At 37.6% G+C, this 18,217-nt stretch overlaps 1 protein-coding gene across 1 annotated transcript in view; it reads right to left on the bottom strand.

Annotated features, from left to right (window-relative positions):
* Positions 1-17,026, bottom strand: part of sptbn1 (spectrin, beta, non-erythrocytic 1) — a 263,697-nt gene extending 246,671 nt beyond the window's left edge. Inside the window, exon 1 of the mRNA XM_073050973.1 lies at positions 16,305-17,026. The gene's annotated coding sequence lies outside the window, so the exon portion shown is untranslated. The remainder of the gene's footprint in view (positions 1-16,304) is intronic.
* Positions 17,027-18,217: the final 1,191 nt, after the last annotated feature.

Below are 18,217 nucleotides of genomic sequence, written 5' to 3'. Positions count from 1 at the left end.
ATATGATGCAGCTTTTAAGTTAAAGGCGATCAATAACTTTTCCTGGTAGGCTGCAGTATATATTTTTTTTACCAGTCGTTAGGAGATATTGGAATGTTGTTCGTGCACTGTTCAGTAAAAAAGTATACGCAACGTAATTTGTGTGTTACCGATACGTATGTATATTTAAAAGTAGCCGTGTTACAGGCACGGTTCGAAAAAAAGCATTTGCAATATGTATTTGTTTATGTTACCATACGGATTTAATTAAAAGTTAAAAAATCCTCACGTGTAATATCTTTCTGTGTAAATATCTCATATTACAACGTGGGACACCTGCGGCTTAAAATCCGGTGCGGCCTGTACAAGTACAAAATTGATTTTCTTTCTAAAATTAGAGCCTGCGGCTTTTAATCAGGTGCGCGCTGTAGTCCGGAATTTACGGTAATTAAGCAGTCACAGGGATCTGAATGGCCCATCCTCTAATTTCATAAGCTCTTGATAGCTTTACAGCATCACAAGTACTATTTTCAGAACAATGAACAGATACAAAACACAAAGCTTGCGCCATTAGATAAATACCATAGTATCCCGAGACAAAAATAGTGTCAGTAAACCAATGGACTTATTCTGTGCTGTGTGACACAAGATCTCTTCTATTGCAAAAAAGGTAATACCCCAAGTCACTGTCAACACTACAAAGCATTTATGAAGTAATACAAGGCATTTTTAATTTCTACACACTTAATTATATATATTTCTCAAAAATGATCTTCTGTACATCTCTCAAATATGGAAGATAACATCAAGAATTTCACACACTTTCATTGAAGTGTTGATCTACTGTATAATAAAAAATCTTATTTCTATTGGTCACTTCTGAATGATGAAATATTGTTCTAAAATCATTGGCACATCCTCTTTCATTATTCTTAACTTTAAATTTTCCCATTGTTATGCAATATTTATATATTTTTCCTTGGACTGATGACTTTAGGTTAATTGAAAAATTGTTACAAATGAAAGTAAACTGTTGGAAGGTAAAAAAATTTCTGTTATACTTTTATCTATTATATAAATTTCAATGATTATTCATAATTACCAACCACATTCCAAGCAATACAAGAGCCAATTGGACTGCCATCTATTCACCTCTGCGCAGAAACTCTGCACAAATGTACACATTTCTTCAAACATTTGCTGGTAAAAGGATCTATTTATAAGTAGTTCATTACTGCTAAACAAGCATTGGATTTATCTATTTGGAGGAGGTTTGGGAAATAGGAGAGTTAGGACAGTGAGTGGGGGAGAAGTATGTCTATCAAATAGGGAAGAAAAGACAGCAATGGCATAAGTAGATGGCATGACAAAAAGGTAATGGGATCAGAAGGTGATAAGGAATTAGAAATTGCTGTTAAAATACTGGGAAAATCAGAGACATCAGAGGACAGGGAAGCTAATCCAAAGATGACATAAATAACCAGCGTGAAAGAATGTAATACATGAAGAGCTTGTCGTAATGGGTTGGATATTAAACTTTAATGACACAATTGAAATGGCGGGGGCAATGATTAAAACAGTACAAGAATAATATTAGCACGTATAGCTGAGAAATAATAGAACTGGCATCAGTGAGAGACCAATGAGCTGGAATAAGGTGGAAGGATAGGTACAAGTGGCCAGGACCAACATGTAGCCTTGCTCCTTACTTACACAATTCCATGGAACCACCTGTAATATTCTAGCATATGAAAATGTCCCATGAACAGCACTATGTATACACTTCCCGAAAATAGTCATATTTATTTATTTGTTTGTTTATTTAGAGATAGTGTGAAACAAGCCCTTCCAGCCACAGACAATTGTGTTATCAGATTAATTTTCTTTCACTTCTATGCAAAATTTATTTTAGTATTACCTATGTCCCAAGATAGCAGTAATCTTTCCATTACTCTTTCCTCCTCTGCCCATTTTCAGCTCGGAGTTCAAACCATGTTGGTGAGTGCCTCAATCAGCCCACTGCTAAACATAGAATAGTACAGCACATTACAGGCCCTTTGGCTCACAATGTTGTGCCAACCCTCAAACCCTGCCTCCCATCTAACCCCCCACCTTAAATTTCTTCATATACCTGTCGAGTAGTCTCTTAAATTTCACTAGTGTATCTGCCTCCACCACTGACTCAGGCAGTGCATTCCACGCACCAACCACTCTCTGAGTGAAAAACCTTCCTCTAATATCCCCCTTGAACTTCCCTCCTCTTACCTTAAAGCCATGTCCTCTTGTACTGAGCAGTGGTGCCCTGGGGAAGAGGCGCTGGCTGTCCACTCTGTCTATTCCTCTTAATATCTTCTACACCTCTTTCATGTCTCCTCTCATCCTCCTCCTCTCCAAAGAGTAAAGCCCTAGCTCCCTTAATCTCTGATCATAATCCATACTCTCTAAACCAGACAGCATCCTGGTAAATCTCCTCTGTACCCTTTCCAATGCTTCCACATCCTTCCAGACTGGACACAGTACTCCAAGTGTGGCCTAACTAAAGTTTTATAGAGCTGCATCATTACATCGTGTCTCTTAAACTCTATCCCTTGAGTTATGAAAGCTAACACCCCATAAGCTTTCTTAACTACCCTATCTACCTGTGAGGCAACTTTCAGGGATCTGTGGACATGTACCCCCAGATCTCTCTGCTCCTCCACACTACCAAGTATCCTGCCATTTACTTTGTACTCTGCCTTGGAGTTTGTCCTTCCAAAGTGTACCACCTCACACTTCTCCGGGTTGAACTCCATCTGCCACCTCTCAGCCCACTTCTGCATCCTATAAATGTCTCTCTGCAATCTTCGACAATCCTCTACACTATCTACAACACCACCAACCTTTGTGTTGTCTGCAAACTTGCCAACCTACCCTTCTACCCCCAATGTTACTATAACTGGCTAATTCTGCTGCAGATGACTGAGAAATCAACTCACCATTGCCATTTCCTGCCAAGAACCAAACAGAAGTTGAATTTCACACATATAATTCTGTACATTTAATGAATCAAAAAAAAACATTGGAGTTCACCGCATACTGGAACATAGATTAGAAAAGGATTTCTCTCAAAGAGACTGCGGAAAATACTGCACCTGAACATACTGGAAACAGGACTGTGGCAACAGGACTTCCACACTTCCCACTTCCTTCACCTTGCTGGTTCACATATCAAGTTGCTGGTCTTTCCTCCCAATAATCACCTTCCAATGTTCATGAATCACTGCTCTTTAGGCAATCTCTGTACATACAAGGTGATGTACTGCACTTCCATTCACAAAGAGCTTTATAAGCAGACTGAAACACATTCCTTTCCCAGCTTAGTATTTAAAAATTGGCTGGGGGAGAGGAGAGAAGTGGAGATGGGGGCATGTCAGGAGTAGAAAGTCCAGCAGGAGCAATGCTGGGATTATGTTTGGAGGGAGAGGGTTTGGAAAGAAGTTTACTTGTGGGGAAAGGGGTTTGACTGGAACCAAGTTCTCACCATAAGAATGCAAACCCTATTTAACTACTTTACTCCCTCCAACTCAATATCTACAACCGTCACTACAGAATGAAGACCGCAGTGTACGGTAACTCCTCCCCCACTTTCTAAATGCCTACCCTCCATTTAAAAGGAATAAAATATAAAGAAATCAAAAACTAAATGAGTAAGCATTAATGTATGCACCACTGCAGTGCAAATATCAAAGAACTGGATTATAATGCCTTCAATATGTCTCAAGAATTGCTTACTTACCCCCAAGCTACACATTTTGTCTCCTGCTAGACTAGCCCTGCCAGTGGTACCTGTCAAAGTTTAAACAAGGCAATGTTACTATAACTGGCTAATTCTGTTGCAGATGACTGAGAAATCAACTCACCATTGCCATTTCCTGCCAAGAACCATACAGAAGTTGAATTTCACACATATAATTCTGTACATTTAATGAATCAAAAAAAAATTGGAGTTCACCGCATACTGGAACATAGATTAGAAAAGGATTTCTCTCAAAGGGTCTGCAGAAAATACTGCACCTGAACATACTGGAAAATACCTTAAGCTTCCAATAGTTCCTAGTGTAAGTGCTTCAACTAAGAGATTTCTGTGTGCACATGGAAATTCCAGACTTATGGCTGTTCTTCACTAGTGTCACTTGACACTCAATGCAAGAGCCAATGTGCAAGGTAATTTCATATTTCTAAATTAATTGATTGCTTTAATTGTTAATAAGTTAAAGTGTTTTAAAAACATTTCAATGACTTTTTATAATTTTTAAATGTCAAAAACATTTAGAAACATTCAAAGTACTTGGAAGATCCAGTGTCTTCAGTATCTGGTCTGATTCAGGCAGAGAGTCAGCAATGACAGCTCCAGAAAAGGTGAGTTTATATTTACCAAGCAGGTTAGTGTTGGTCATAAAATACCTGCTGCTGCAGCAAGTTCTGAACCAATATTGGTTTCAATGTCATTGTGCCCAGAAATATCAGCCACAGACTTTTGTACTAGTACTTACTTGATGGTTCATTGTACCAGAACAAATGCAATCTGGAAATCTGAATTACATAAAACATTACTCAATATTTGCAACACTGTTGTTGATTAGATGCTAGAAAAAACAAATCATATTGTATTACATTGTTGGTTTTAAAGTAAAGAAGTTCTTTGGCACTCAAAATCATCAGCTTTACACCACACATCATCATTCAAATCACTGAATTCTGACAAGGGGAGTCTTTTCTTTTTTAACCCTCAAAGAGACATCTGATTAATTTCCAGGCCAAGGAATGGACCAACACACTGTGGCACCTATGATTTAACAATTCAGAAACTGAATCACCTTGCTGCTTATAATTCAACATTCTCAATGATTTATATAAGTTATACCTCCAGGCATGTCGAATCTTTTTGAGACGGGGTGGCCAAATTGGTGATAATCTTCTAAAACATTCACAACAATTCTGAGCAGAAGTGATCAATGATTAATTATTAACAATAATTATGGACTTTTATTTCAGGAAGAAGGATGGATCCTGTTACTTATTTACATGTATTCATTGTTTAACTATTAGAACATAAAACAGTTTAGCACAGTACAGGCTCTTCAGCTGACATTGTTGTACCAACCCTTTCATCTACTCCAAGATCAATCTAACCAGTCCCTACTACATAGCCCTCCATTGTCTTTCAATTCTTTTCTTTTCATAATAAAAATAAACTGATAAAAACTGAAATGAAGGGAGTATATTATTAAATTTATTCAAAATGATTAACATTCATCTTTTAAAAAGTGAATTGAAAAATAACAATTTTTAAACAGCAATGGTATTGTAACCATTTACCATTCAAATACTCATATCTACAAGACCTGTGAAGATTTCAAAACTAACCATCTAACGTCACTCATTCTTGCAAATGTCTAGCTGGGACTAAGCCAGTTAGAGAAGTTTTCTGTGCAGACATATTACTGCACTCGGGTTGTAAGAAATAATTTGCTGTTTCAGTTAGCGGTAAAGATAATCATTATGCAAGCTTTATGGGTTGGTTTAAAGAATCAAAGCACCGAAAGCACATGCTATAGGTTCACCGCCCATCCTAAAAAAGGTTAATCTTAAGGAATAACTGGGCAGACACTGTACAGAATTACAGGCTGTCTTTGGGTAATGAACACTTGATTTATGGACAGCCCTACATATGGAAGATTTCTGATAATATTATTAAATTCAAAATTCTAATGAATAAACAACTGCTCATTCCTATGAAATACACAACCACTTTATCTTTCTCTAGCTTTAGTATTTGGGGGGTCTTTCTTATCAGTTTGTGTTTTGATGCCATTCACTAAAATATTGTGGTAGCCACGCATCCACATCAAATGATGTTTATGTATCTTTTGATTTGTAAATGTCTGTAAAAATGGAACCCATTCAGAGATGGCCTGACCCAACACAACGTTCAGCTATCAATATTATTCAACTATGCAACAGCAAATAAGAATCATGAAATTCCATCAGTACCCTTTGTAAAACCAAACCTGTCCCTTAACAAGTATTACTGCAATCTCTATAACAATTCATAATTTATCTTGATTAATGGTATAACTGAATTATCAGTTTGGCAAATTTTAATTGCATCCTGTAAAAAATGATAAAAGGGGAAAAATGATACAGGAAAAAATAAAAAATAAACAGCACATGCAATATATTCAGTCTCCAGACCAAAACTAGGCCAGAATCAAATATTCCTAATTTCTGATATTATTGTGTCACAGTACTCTAACTGCGTGCTGGCTGAAAAGATCTGTACAAAATTCAATCTTTAAAATTCAAGAGGCACCCAGGTTCCAAAGCAGGAGCTTGTTCATTTGTCTGCGTTGAATGGAAGAGTACGGTCCCTATGGAAAAATGCAATCAGAGTATTTACATGTCTGAAATCGGAACATTTTTCATTTGACTTAATGATGGCCAACTTTAATGTTGAAATACACAAAATTGAGGGATTGAGATCACATATTTTCCACTGTCAAAATGTAACACTTCAAGTGTTGTAGATATCCAAAACGGCAGCTGATCTGTTGGCTGCCAATGATGTACAGCATTCCAAAGGAAGAGACAAAAGGATAACAGTTATCAAATTACCTTGGGGTGGGGTAAGTAATCTGAATTACTGCAAGTCACCATAGAAGGCTAATACTTCTTTCACAAAAATGCCTAAAATTAAGATGCCAATTGAAAAGTAACCACCTGAATATTGGCCCGTAACTTACTGGAAAAGGCAGCAATTCTGTGCAAATTCAGGATCATGATGCCATGCATTTAAAAAAAAAACCTGAATTGCTATCTTTGCTGACTAGGACTTGTCAGTGTGTTTTGCTCCCAGACTCTATTATTGGGGTTTGGTGTTGGTATACAAACTTTCTGGAATCCAACATTTTTGCCAAGGAGCCTGCTACAAATTCTACACTGGGTTAGACCTGTGCAGAATATACAAACCAGTTATTTGAATGAAAAATGCTATAGATGCAAGATATAAAGAGTAAGTTAGTTTTTGCTTAATTGTCTTATCTATAAAATTTCCAGCATATTTAATTATTGTCTTAATGATTCATGTTTTAAACAATATGTTTTCTTCTTGATTTTTAATATTAATGCTTCTGAATGGCAGATACATTTATTTACATTGAAAATCAAATCTTCGGTAGATTCAATAAACAGAACATCTAAGGGTTTAGCTTTGCCATCTGTTTTAAGTTTTCTCAGCTGTTTTGTTAATTGGACTTCAGTCCACCTGATACACATGCAAGGGTACTAAGGCATGCAGGGCCTCAGCATTCTGCATCAGGTCTTGCCTATCAGCAAGTTCAGCCTTCTGGGTATAAATCAAGACAATGCATGACTCATACATATCACTGCAGCAGCACAGTGACTGTTGGCAGAATCTGAGACAATGTGTATCAAATTATTAACCTGCATATGTAGCAAGGTCAAATTGGATTATTTTTATTAGTTATTCTGCTGCTACTAATCTTCCAAATAAACACCTAGACATACATTAATCTATTCTGGTGACATTTGTTAGAGATACACATTGGTCAAGACACAGACAAGTGTCCTGCTCTTCTTCCAGTACTGTCATTGTTCATCTGAACCTGCTCTGTCTACTCATATTACTTTACAAGGATTTATGGAACTACACAATTGCTTGTATAACTTCAACACTCATTCTGTAACAGCCAATAACAATGTACTCTTCATGTGAAAAGCAACTTCATTACATCTGCCTAATGAGTTAAAAGAAAGACAAAGATTTATTGATTTCTTAGCACACATATCATTTACCAAAACCAGGCTTTTTTTAACATATTTACTAACAAGGAAAACCAGGATTATTGACAACATACCTTCATGTTAAGAAGCTCTATCTAGTTTTTGATTAGCAGAGGTTACTTTTCACTAGCAGGGAAAAGGTTTTATTTAGAGGCATTGAACTACAGAGTACTTGTCATAATTTCCTCAGAACATAATAAGCCATTATCGATATACAGTATAATATACATATTGTAAGTTTTAAATAACTGACCAAAATAAAACATACAACTCATATTAGATAAGAAGCATATATTTGTCAGAGATATTTCAAAAGATGCAAGATGAACTTGAAGGATATTCACATTCAGAATGAACCGCCTCAAACAAAGAGTTAAGAAGCACCTCACTCCAAAAAACGTACCAGGTGATATCTTGATACATGTCAGATGGATGTCAATCCAAAAGAGGACGAAGTCTATGATGTTTAACAATAGTTCTCCAAGAAGAATGAAGGGGAGAAACTGTGAAGTTTCTGAGGTACTAATATCTACTATCTAAGTCAATCAACACGGTGCAGGAGAAAATGCTATCAATAGTTTAGCATGAGATTAACATGATATGCCTATGTGAAAGACAAGGGAAAATAAAACAAGACACACATTTTAAACCACTTCAAGTGCAATTACATCACAATTCCACTTCACAAAACTAAAGCAATTGAACAATATAAAATATTCAAGACAAAATAAATTCTTGTTCATATAGAGCAAGTAGTTTTTAAATATCAAAGTAATTCAGATTATAACTCTGTTTCTAATAGATGTGTGGCTTTTAAAAATGTGCATCAAAAGCAGATGGGTTGGAAAATTATTTTCAACATTTGAAATCTGCTCCAATAAAGTGTATATTCTTCTAATGCAAATCTGATTTTGTATTTTTAAGGTAACTAAATAAAAATTATTTTAGATGATCTACCAGAAATGATCAGCTGCTATAGAAGATGGGTAGGATACTTAACTATGACGTGGCTAAATTGGAGGACTTTAGCAATGGGGAAAGCTTGGATGGGCTGAGTTTACCGGTACTTTTCCTGAAGCAAGGGAAGCTGAAGGGTGAATTGACAGAAGTATATAAAATTATAAGAAGCATTGACAGGATAGATAATCAAAATCTTTTTCCCATAAAGGTGAGAAAGAGAAGTTTTAAAGGGGACTTGAGAGAAGGAATTTTTTTTAACAAACAGCTGTTGATATTTGGAACTCTGCCAGGAAATGTGGTTGAATCAGATACAATCACTACGTTTAAGAGACATTTAGAAAGGTATTTAAATAGGCAAGGCATAAAAAGATGCACACACAATACAGGCAAACAGTATTGGTGTAAACAGACAAAAAGTTTGGCATGCCCTTGGAAGAACCAAAGAACCTGTTTTTGAGTTGTACAACTCTATTGATAAGATAAACTCACATAATGGAAGTGTAAGCCAATTTCAGATTGCAATAGATGGCCTATTAAATGATGTGCAATTGTAATGAAGAAGCATCTTCAAGCACCGATACAAACACAAGGAAATCTGCAGATGCTGGAAATTCAAACAACAACACACACAAAATGCTGGTGGAACACAGCAGGCCAGGCAGCATCTATAGGGAGAAGATCCTGACGAAGGGTCTTGGCCCGAAACGTCGACAGCGCTTCTCCCTATAGATGCTGCCTGGCCTACTGTGTTCCACCAGCATTTTGTGTGTTGTTGTTGTTCAAGCACCGATATGTTGTTTTTCAAAATACAGATAGAGTATACAATGTATTACACAGCTGCTATAGTCTACTTCCTCTTTTGTTTAAAGGTGACTGCAATAATTTGCTCTACACATTGAAATGAATCAATTACTGCTCTGCAATTATTATTCTGGGAGTTGAAATGTTATTAACCAAGTAGAGAGTTAAAGATGGCTGAATTTAACTCATTCGGGAAATTAGTAGTAAAAGTTATGCAATTCAATCAACATCTGTGGAGCTAAAAAGAATTAACCCTTCTGATTGATGATCTTTACCTCAACAATGGAGTCTAGAGCACATTTCATTTTCAGGCTCTAGCTGAGAATCACACACTACTTGAACAATAAAATATCAGAGATATACGTATATGAACGTCATGTAATGTTTTTAGCTACTTAACAAAATACCTGATCACTCAGCAAATAAGTACGGTTCACCTTGTTCTACAGTACCTTTGTTTTTTTAAATGTGCAAAGCACTAGCACATGCCCTGTGCGTTATCATGTGCAAAATGATGAAGCTGGGCAAGCTGTGGTCAATGTGGAAGCTTTGAGGTAAATTTTGAGCTTTGAATGGTAAAGCTAAGGAAGGATAGTCAGGAATCCCAGTAATTTTAATGCCGAGGAGACACCAATCCATAGCTAATACAAGTCAAACCAGTTAAGTGGTGTTGGATGATGCAATTCTAAAGAGGCAAGTTAATACTACTTGGAAGTCATGTTTTCTGTGGAGTGGTACTACAAATTGAAGTAAAAACATGACAGCTCCACAATATTTTTGTTTATCAGGATTTGCAGAAACATCAAACCAATGAGGTGAATAGGTGCCTATAAAATCAATTATAAAAATGAGGAGAAATGATGAATTGTCAAATTTATACAAACTCTATGACTGAAGTTTTATTATTAATGCAAACCTCTCTGTGAAATAGAATCAATAGAGCCGAACACTAAACCTGCTCATTATAAATGAACTTCAGATTTATTGGAGGCCATAAATGAAAGGTTTCATTATAAAACAGTGGAATGTAACCTGGTTTCCTTTAGAATTGATTTCAAATCCATCCTATAATGCATACTATTAGGTTTGGAGAATCTTTATTCAAATCCCATTGAATGTTAAGTTCATGAAATGACCTCAAAAATTTTTTTAATCAACTTCTAAATGGGCATCACTTTCATTAAGTCCAAGGACTGGAAAAGAAATTGCCATAGTGATACAGTCAGTATGCATTACTATCAAATCAACAATGGAAAAGTAGGGATATACACTTCCAATTATGTTGCAGGAAACTCCAGTACACGTGATAGTAACATGGTATTCCATTTTCCAACATTATAACATTGTAATAGATTCCATAAGTGAGAAATTTATCAAGTAATAAATGATAATGTATTGTAAGGTGGCAAAAATACACAAATATCAAGTTTCTGCAGTTCAACTGGGTTTAGTCAAATTAATATTTTGGATCCTTGAAATACATTCTAATTTTCAGCTCAAACCATGCTCTTATAGGGGAACAACACATAACACCATGATGGAAAATTGCTCATTGTGGAAATGCTTCAGCTGTTCAGAATGTTCACTGAGATATGAAAAGCTTGACCCAACCCCTACTTCCTTGTCAACTTAAAACATGACTCATATGACTAATGAACATTAACACAAGCAGTCAACCTACGCCACTTTTTAAATAAACTGTTGTAGATTTGTCAACTTAAATCTTCCATCCCATCAGATCCCATATCTGATCATTTCCATTGTTTAAGATACTACAATTAACAGCTTTGATATACATAATACACAGCTTCGAAGATGACAGAAAAATTCCAACAATTCACAATTTTCTAACCTTCATCCTAAATGGCTGAACCTTATCCTGAACCATCTCAGCTGTTTTATAATATCCAATATGTCCAACACTCCATTCCATCAATCATGCCAAGTTCAATCAACATCTTTCTTATTCTCATCAGATCACTTTTCATGTTTTTAAAGTAATTGGAATATGGATCAAATCTTCTTGTACCCTCACAGTAACTGCAAAATTTTTAGGACATTTATCATCATGCTTCCCAAACCAAATATATCCACCCTTCTTGGGAATGGAAACTAGAATTACGAGAGTACTCATACGCATTTTCTTGAGCCCAAAGAATTGCAGCAAGATTCCTTACCGAAGGGTTTCAACCCAAAACATCAACTGCTTTTTTCCCCATAGATGCTGCCTGGCCTGCCAAGTTCCTCCAGCACTTTGTGTGTATTGCTAAGATTTCCACATACTTGTAACATAAATGGCCAACATACAATTTATTTTTAAGGTATTGTTGCATGCTACCTTGATGTTTTTTTGCAAAAGTATATTCAAGGCCACGCTGCACATCAACATCAACGGCACATTTACTGATTTGTCATTTAAAAGCATTTTGATTTCATTATTCTTTCAACCAAAGTGAGTTAATTTTATGTTCCCCAATTTGTCAGTTTCTTCATTTCCCTTGTCTCTGATTCCAATAAATTCACATTTACTCACACTCTATTTTAGTTTCCCATACTTGTTGGAACTATCATACTTCCAATATTTATTAACAATTCATTCTTATAATCCATTACCTTTTTTCCATTAACTATACATAACCTTCCTAGTTTTAAAACTCTTGTTGCCAACATTAGATAAGAGCTATCCCTCATCTAATAATGAGTGATCACAAGACACTGTTTGACATTGGCAATTTGGAAAGATGGAAGTCCAATTCACTATTTAATTGATGAACAGTGGAGGAGCTGCATGGCCTTAGTCGTAGCAAGGACTTGGCCTCAAACTATGATGTTGCCTGCTTGCAGCTGCGCAGGAGAGAGGTGTCAAGAGTCAGTGCACTCCACTGAAAGCGGTGTGGCATGGCGTCCCTGCTGCTCTCCAGTGTTCACCTGGCAGAAGATATATTGTGTTCGGCTGCAGACAGTCACAACATTCATGGACTCAGGGAATTGGACTTTTTTGTGTGCGATTGTATTTTACTGCTGTCTTATGTGCGCCTTGTGCTATGTATGACTGTTGGTACTGTGTTTTGCACCTTGGCCTGGGGATAACACTGTTTCGTCCGGCTGTATTCATGTATGGTTGAATGATAAACTTGAACTTGATCTCACATTTAATCTCTTTAGATGAATCACTTCCCATGATTCTCAATATATGTTCATTGAGAATACAACTCCTTTCTAAAATAAAAGTTAGGCATCCTTCACTGTGTCTTTCGATATATGTTTACTTTTATCAACCTTCCTCTCAAACTTCCCAAGCTACAAATTAGGAAAAATTACTCACTAAATCAACATAAGTTTCTATCACTTACCACTCATACATTCTCATCCTTTTACCTTCCCACAATAATTCAGCCATAATACTTCAAACCAAGATCAATCATTATTCACTTTTCTTAGGCCATCCAAATTTTAAAATATATTACAATAACATCATCACTAACTTTACTACTAAACAAAACTGAAGTTAGCAGATTCTGACATTGAAACTATGAGTTTACTTGAATTTGATTTTAATAAACAGCTGACACTTCAGGCTAAGTGAGACCTTCATCAGGACTGGACAGGAAGGGGGGGAATGTTCCCAAAATATTGAATATTTATTCCTCCCCATCCATAAATGCTGCCTGATCTGCTGAGTACCTCCAGCATCTGTGTGTGTTGTTCTAAATGCACAAAATAAAGTGAATTTGATGTTTTATATCAGAAGGAACAGCTTCAATCTAATCAGATGGTACATCTTAATTTATCCCAAATAACCTCTTAATCTCCAATGATATTTCCTGCTAGAAATCTCAAAACAGTGGTCAGATATTTCATAACAGTTTGCAACTGCAGTTATTGAATCAGTCCAGTTTGAACAAAGCAATAAGTAGCAGTGATCATATATGTTGCTTGGGTAAGCAGATTGAGAAAAATTATATCCAGGAGTCTACAGGATAACTGAATAGTAAATCTGATAGTTAAAAAAACGCACTAACATACAGATCAATATAATTACAAGATCAATACAAGGAATAATGGGAAGATGCAAAGAGCTGGGTAGAATCCTAACTACGAGGTAATAACATATTTAGTATCATATTAGCATAATGCCTGGTAAAGCAAACACATTATATCTAATAACATTGAAGGGCTATATGGGGTGAACAAGAAGTTCCCTTAAGAAATGCATATTATATTCCTATTGATCTAGGACATTTTAATACCAGGTTGAGCACCCCTCATCCAAAATTCCAAAAAAATCTTTTGAGCTCTGACACAATAATCACAAATGAAAATTCCACAACATGCTGGGAAGATTCCCAGGTGATGCGCAGGTCTCTGTTGCATTACTGACAGTTCTGAGAAGAGACCTCACATATGTAAAGAACTGAAGTTAATGATAAATAGAAAAACACAGCATAAAATGAAAATGAAGATCTTGACATGTATTAAAAGAGTGGATTCGTCAGTATCTGAGTGAACATATGCCACTTAATGGTACGCTGATCATGAAACAAGCAAAGATCTGCTACAATGAACTGAAAATTGAACGTAATTGTTAATATTCAGCAAACTGAGCGTAGAAATTTAAGAAAAGGGGTGGCATTAAAATTTTAAAGATTTGTGCTGATAAAGTGTCTGCTGGTCACAAAGCAGCAGAGAAATTTATTGATGTGTTTGCCAAGATCACCACTGATGAAACTCTAAAATGCTGAACAGCTGCATCAGTACATATCTGTGATGAACAAGTGTAAGACAAAGACACATAAATTCAGAGATGGGAATAATAATGATGCCAAACAACCACTGACTGTCTACCTGGGCTGCCTAGGTAGCAATTGCTTACCTTTCTGATGGTTCAATGTACAGATTATTGTTTCATGCACAAAGTTATTAAAATATTATCTAAAACTATCTTCAGGTATATGTTATGTAAATGGATTTCATGTTGAGTCTTCAGTTACATCCCTAAGGCATCTCATTATATAGATGCAAATATCTCAAAATCCAAAACCCAAAACACTTCCATCACCAAGCATTTTGGATAAAGGGTGCTCAATCTGGCCCGGAAAATTACTAAAGATATAGTGACCGCTGGTGCTTAGATGCAGAATAATATTCAAGACAACCAGTGAATTTTCAGTAACAGTGTTTGTTTTACGGAGTAAGATGAGAGTGGTAGAAATATTGTCAATGAACTTGATGTCATATTTAATGAGTCCTGCGACTGTAGCGGCTAATGAACATGGACACCGAAGCTCTTTTTGAAATTTACAACTAGTGCGAGTTTAATTTCACCAACAGCAAACCAAATTGTCTCAGCGTTGGAAACTAGTAACTCCAAAATTAATGTGATCACTACTCTGCAACATGCAGTTGATGGGATTGGGGGAGGGAGAGAGAGAGAGAGAGAGCTGCATGCTTCTTCATTGCAGATACCACCCGATGTCTAATCCGCGATAATTTGTGGATTTCTCGATCTAGAAGGATCACAATCCGCCGATCTCCTGAGGCGAACAATCGCCAAGAACCTTTTCGGTAAATTTGCAAGGTCAAAATCCAGACTGCAAGTTGTGTTATCCCTAAATGTGTTTGGTTAACTGGGCCGCGCAGCTTTCTAAATTACTGAGGAAAGGGTTGGGATGGAAGAACCAGGATGTCTTTATCGCCCCTGTGTGTACGCCATTGGAAATGGAGGATAAGGTACTTTACAATCAACAGGATAATTATTCCGTATTCTGTAAACGGAGATGTTAAACTTCTTTTCCATTAAAAATCCACCTATTTTAGTGGCTCACGCTGTGTCTAGCCCCACCCCAGTCAATCTACTTGTACAGTGAAGATTAATAATAGAATGCAGCGCAGGTTGGATACGACCAACACCGCATTCGGCTGCAGCAATGCGATCCATAATAAAGCATCGCGTTAACCACCACTCCCCACCTCCTCATTAACAATTCACTATGACAAAATGCGCAAGTATCTACCCTTTTGCATGACTGCTTGCCTTTAATATTACTGTTAAAAGGTTGAACAGAGAATTAAGAGTCAAGGCTAACTTATTTTTTAAAAGTCAACAGATATAATATGAAACAGTTTTTCTCCCCAAAAGAATACCAGCCTGTAAAAGTGGGAAAAAGATTACGGCAACAGAAATACAAAATTGCTCGGGTTCTCGATCGAAACTGTATTTGTTGACAGATGCAGTCAATGGATAAAAAAAAATCAGAGCGCTCAGGTTTTTTCATGCATTCAACAGCTCCTGTTCCGCTTGCAGCCGAGATCTGCACGGCCACGCCCATTTGCATCTGTACCGTTAGAATATATTTCAATGTGGGGAAAATATAAAACATTGCTTCCTACAAGTCTTAAAACCTTATAACGGTTCACATTCTAATCCTAGATCATTCAACCCTCACGCTCTCGCTCTCTCAAAATCCAACACCCAGTAAAACTCATCCTCAAACCCAAACTGTGCACGTTAAATTCCATCGGCTCTAGTAACAGAGTCAGAAGCACTGTCAAAACAGCATATTCCCACGGGCTTCTTTCCGTTTCACGTCCAGATTCATTTTTTAAAAAATTAATCAAAAATTATATTTTCCTTTGCAACGCACCCAATATTATTTACGTATTTACATAAGATCCCGGCTTGTCACAGCTTATTCATCCTCTCTGCCAGTAAACATACGTACCTTTGCCCAGAGGAGAAGCGAGTAATGTGAAGCTGCGGGAGCGAGAGCCAGTGGTGGAAGAACCCGCACTGTGGAGCAAAAGCTGAGGCACTGATTGACTGGGCGCTGACACAGGCTAGAGGAGAGGGGAGGAGAGTGGAGGGCCGAGCCGAGCTGGGCTGGGCTGGGCTAGGCTGGGCTGGCAGAGGCGGAGGCGGGGACAGCACCAGCGTCACCTCACTCCATCCAACAAAATAATCCACTCCACCAGCCCGCGTCCCACACTTGAGCCAGAGCTGGGCATGGAGAGTCAGTTCATGGGTGAGGGCGACAGAAACCCTGTAAGCGGCGGCCTGCTGCAGCGCGCCGCGGCTCGCCCCGGGCTGGCTGCAAAGGAAGAGAGCCCGGAGAGACGGCGGAGGGATAAAGCGTGCTGCTTACGGCGGAGGAGTAACGCGAGGGTTTACGGTTCAGCTGGAGGCGCCCGCGGCCCGCGGCCCACAGCCCCGAGGGGGCCCCGACCTACCATCCGCGGGGACTGCTGTGCGGGCTTCTTCAGCGACCCTGCAGAGAGAAAAGCCGCATCCGACGGGAGGGAAAGCAACAGTGCGCAGAGGGGAAGAGTTTCTGCAGTTTCTCTTCGGTCTTTCCTGAAATCGACCAAGCCCCTTCCCTGAGGTCTCCCGCGGGGAACCACCAGGGTCGTGTGAAACTTTATCTAACGACGTGAAAAATCACAGCAACAGTCAATCGCTCCCTGTAGATCACGTTCTCTTCAGAATTTTTGAGGTGCTTTCAAATATATCGTTCAGTGAATTGACTGGCTCAGAGACGAAGCATCAGTTGTATTTTTAGGTCTTTTTCTCTGTTTTAGAGTACAAATTAGGGTATTTTGTTGGCATTATTTAGGTTTATGTTAAAACAGAAGAAGCAATTCGTGATTTGGGATATCATTTGGGGTTTGGGTGATGCAGAAATAGGAACAGATTTTATCTTATCAAGACTAAGTGGAGTTGGAAACTATCCACTTAACCTACCGGTATTTAAAGTTTTCCAAGACAATGTATGGAGAAACAAAACATGAAGTTGAAAATATCTATGACTTTGAAGTAACAACTGATAATAATTGAAAATTATAATCTAAGTACTTTTAACGTGTAGGCACGCCCTTGAAGGCATTTAACATTCTATGAGATCTGTTTGTTTGGTCTGTATTTTGCTGAATGTCCAGTTAGAATCAGAATAGGATAAATATGTCATAAAACGTGCATATCTCATGAAATGTTTTGTAGCAGCAAAACATTAAAAACAAGCTACTGTACAATAAATACGTTTTTTCAATTAAGTAGTGTAAAAAGAGCAAAAATAGTGAGATAGTATGCATGGATTCATTGTACATTCAGAAATCTTATGGTAGGGGGGAAAAGCTGTTCCTGCAATGTTGAATGTTTGTCTTCAGGTTCCTGTACCACCGCCTTGATGGTAGCAATATGAAGAGGGCAAGTAATCGGGATCCTTAATGATGGATTTTGCCTTTTTGAGGAATTACCTTCTGAAGATGTCCTTGGTGCTGGGGGTGGGGATGGTTAGTGCTCGTGATAGAACTGGCTGAGTTTGCAAGTTTCTAATCTTTTGCAGATGTCCCTCCATACCAGACAGTGATGCAACCATTTGGAATGCTCTCCACGGTACACCTGTAGAAATTTGCAAGGGTGACATGCCAAATCTCCTCAAACTTCTAATAAAATATAGCAGCTGTCATGCCTTCTTTGTAATTGCATCAAGATCCTAAGAGATGTTGACACCCAGGAACTTGAAACTGTTCACCTTTTCCACTGCTGATCCCTCAATCAGGACTGGTCCTCCTTGATTTCCCCTTCCTGAAATCCACAGTCAATTCCTTGGTCTTACTGATAATGAATGGAAGGTGGTTG

This window comes from Hemitrygon akajei, chromosome 7 (genome assembly GCF_048418815.1).
Source record: "Hemitrygon akajei chromosome 7, sHemAka1.3, whole genome shotgun sequence".
Taxonomy (NCBI): domain Eukaryota; kingdom Metazoa; phylum Chordata; class Chondrichthyes; order Myliobatiformes; family Dasyatidae; genus Hemitrygon; species Hemitrygon akajei.
This window is presented reverse-complemented; position numbering and strand designations above follow the sequence as displayed.